Source organism: Sceloporus occidentalis, unplaced genomic scaffold, assembly GCF_023333645.1.
Source record: "Sceloporus occidentalis isolate IW3139 unplaced genomic scaffold, rSceOcc1.0.p SCAF_11, whole genome shotgun sequence".
In the NCBI taxonomy this organism is placed as follows: domain Eukaryota; kingdom Metazoa; phylum Chordata; class Lepidosauria; order Squamata; family Phrynosomatidae; genus Sceloporus; species Sceloporus occidentalis.
In genome coordinates, this window is record NW_028316991.1 from 22,903,675 (window position 1) to 22,907,000 (window position 3,326).

General features: G+C 43.0%; 1 non-coding gene across 1 annotated transcript; it reads right to left on the reverse strand.

The window, feature by feature from the left end:
* Positions 1-1,484: 1,484 nt before the first annotated feature.
* LOC149305699 (U2 spliceosomal RNA) lies at positions 1,485-1,666 on the reverse strand. Its single transcript, XR_016271756.1, has one exon. It is a non-coding gene; the product is annotated as a U2 spliceosomal RNA (small nuclear RNA).
* Between the last annotated feature and the right edge of the window lie 1,660 nt (positions 1,667-3,326).

Below are 3,326 nucleotides of genomic sequence, written 5' to 3' on the forward strand. Positions count from 1 at the left end.
AGCTCATTACAGGCTCCAGAGACAGCCTCAAACATGCAACACAACCTCTCAAAACATCACCCTTAATGGGCTGTGATACTTGAGGTTTGGGGTAGCCAAGAAATACCATTACATAAGTTATGGGTAAAGGTGATGAGAAAAACACTTAAAATTAAGGGGTAGTAGAAGTATTATTAAACAGTAATGTACAGACACCAGACAAGCCAGAAGGCTTGTTTTTCTCTCAGAAATCTCATGGTGCTGCCACAATCGCAAGGGATTCTGGGTAGGCACATGCACCTCTTACCCGAGTTTTATCTAAAGGCTGTCTTGTACAACGGGCAATTACTTTCAAGGGATCCATGTATAAAGTGGATATAGAGGCAAATTGTTGACCTTATTTACATGTGACTACCCAGAATCCCTTGCGGATGTGGCAGCACCATGAGATTTCTGTGGGGAAAACAAGCCTTCTGGTTTGTCTGGTGTCTGTAGATGAGTGTTTAATAATACTTCTACTACCCCCTTAATTTTAAATGGAAGAGTTTTTCATCACCTTTACCCACCATAACTTATGTAATGGTATTTCTTGGCTATCCCAAGCCTCACGGATTAAGTAAGTATCATAGCCTCATGCTGCTGGATCCTATTAAGGAAGAAGTTTACCAAGGTGCTTGCTGCACCTTCCTGCACTTTCCTGGCTGGGATGATGAAAGGCTAGCAAGGCTTGAAAGCACCCATTGCATGTGGCTTTCTGACTTTGGTGAATAGTTAAGAATGCTGGGGTCCTGAGCCTTCTTGGTATAAAATAAGAAGTGTAAGAAGCGATTGCAAAAAATTAAGCTGTTTGTGAGTGATGATCTGGCTAATGCTTGTTGGTCTTTTGGCTAAGATCAAGTAAGCACCTGTGAGAGAAGGTGAAGCTTAGTCGTTTGGCTCTAGGGCTAGGAATGCATGAAGCCCTGAGGGTGTTTATAGGCCCCTAGTATTGGGTTTTTTTTTTACAAGACTGTTTAGGATGGACAGACACAAGACAAACACTAAAAAGCCATGGTCCCCTAAATGTCTGGCTTTTCTGGTGAGGGAAGGAGTCCTCGGACAAATTCCAACCCCCCCCATGGGAGGGTCGGATCTTGAGTCTCACCCCGAAGAGTGAGACTCCTTGCTGGTTTTGTAGAGAGAGGAAGGGGCCAGAAGGCTCCCAATCGTCCTCCAGCAAAGTCTAGGCTTCAGTGCCTCTTAAAAAGAAAACAGTGTCCAAAAACGTGGTACAAATACGTGTGCCATAGAATCGTGAGGGCCATAAGCTGTGAATTTCAAACCGTGAATCAGAAAAGGGGGGCAAATTAATGGGCACTCGTGAAAACGAAGTGTATTATATAAATAAAGAAAAATAATTTAGGGGTAGACCATTGCTGGCCTGCCAGATTCAAAAATAAAAACTTAACGCCAGGACCAGATGGTACCTGGGGTAAAAGTAGTGCTGACAGGCCGCCAGTGGAAACGTGCGCTCAACGTGTGCAGTGGCGTGCAATACCACACACGGTGACTCCAGCATTTCTGCCAGGGCAATTTCACCTCGGGCTCCATCTGCTATCCCGAACCCTAAGGCCAGAGGATCAGCATAGTCCCCCCCCTTCTTAAAGAGGAACTACACTTGATCTTAGCCAAAAGGCCAAGAAGCGATGAGGGAAAGCGTTAGGTAGCTCTTTCAAGCGGTCCCCGGCCTCTAAACAATTAGTTCAGTGGGCCCCCAACCCAAGAAGATCTGACCCTCCTGCAGGCCTTATGGTCGGGGAGAGAAGGAAGGGGGGGGCCGCATATACTTCAGGAGTGCGATCCCAGAAAAAAAACGAAGAAGGGACCTCTCTGGCCTTATGGCACTTTGGCACTGGCACTTTTTTGTTTTTTCACAGCGAAGCACGAACCTCGGGGCTTCTTGTACAGCGGGCAATTACTTTCAAGGGATTTAAGGGATTTCTAGGGACTCGTAGGTGATAATTGTTGACCTTATTTGCATGCACCTACCCAGAATCCCTTGTGGTTGTGGCAGCACCATGAGATTTCTGAGGGAAAAACAAGCCTTCTGGCTTGTCTGGTGTCCGTAGATGAGTGTTTAATAATGCTTCTGCTATACATTAATATAGAAACATAATTAATACGTTGCATATAGATTAAATATTTCTGATTATGAATAATCTTCAATGCGACAGTCCCTCTTTACAAAAAAAAAAAAAAGATATAAAACTGTAGAATTAAAATGTAAAATCCTTTCACCAAAATAGCACTGGGTTTATAATTTTCCTCCAGCTGATAAGTGTAAATTTATGCAGATAATTTCTTTAATCAGAAAATTGATCCGTTAATCATTAATGAACTCATTAAAGCAGATGGCAGAAGTTATTAGTTCGCATTTTAAAAAAATCCCCTTTTCTGTCAGCGTTCAAAAAAAAAAAAATGGCTGTTTTTGAATGTAATATGAACAACGCGAGTGACACCAATCGAACACGACAGGAAGGAAACACCCTTTCCTCATAGGCCCGAATTTATTTTATAATTGCATGAGAGATCAGCGGTAGAATGCCAGCAGGTCTGGCGTGAAAGACACAAGGGGAAACGGGAATATCTGTGAAGAATCATCTCTTTCTCCGGATAGAAAATTAGATGCCGATATGGTCTGTGAGTGACACGCTTTGAAATTAGTAGATTTCAAGCACACAGTTGCTGTCATAACAACTCATGTCTCCCGACCACAGTAGGAGCAATGCCCTTGTCAAGATTTCTTTTTCTAGCAGGCAAATAGAAAGTGAATTTTAGGAATGTGACCACTTCTGATACCTAGTTGGGTTCCATTTTATTTATTTTTATGATTTTCATTATAAGAATGTGACTCGGAGCTCTTGATGTTAGAAGACTTCATCACAAACAAAAATATGCTGTCTCCGGATGTTATTTCTGGCTTCTGCTCTGCTTTTGTTCATTTTAGGTTGTGATAGCTTTATGTATCGAGAGGACGGAAGAAGGGAGAGGATGGAGGAGTATGGCGGTAGAGAGAAGCCTTCAGAGAAAAATAAAGGCAAGGACGGTATAAACAGTGGGCTGTAAATACGTACAAATGAAGGGGCTCTTTTTGTACATTTTTTAAGAAATAAAACGTCTCTTTATTTGTTCGTAAAGTAAATAGCGGTCAGTTTGAGTGATTTTCAGTCTCTGTCCTGACATGCCAGGCAGAGGTAGGCAAGGTGTCTGTACCTGGAGACACGAGTGTCTTTGGCAAGGCTAGGAGCCCCTGGAGCAACAAGGGGATGGAGGCCATGACTACACCTGAGAGAGGCAAATCAAAAGAG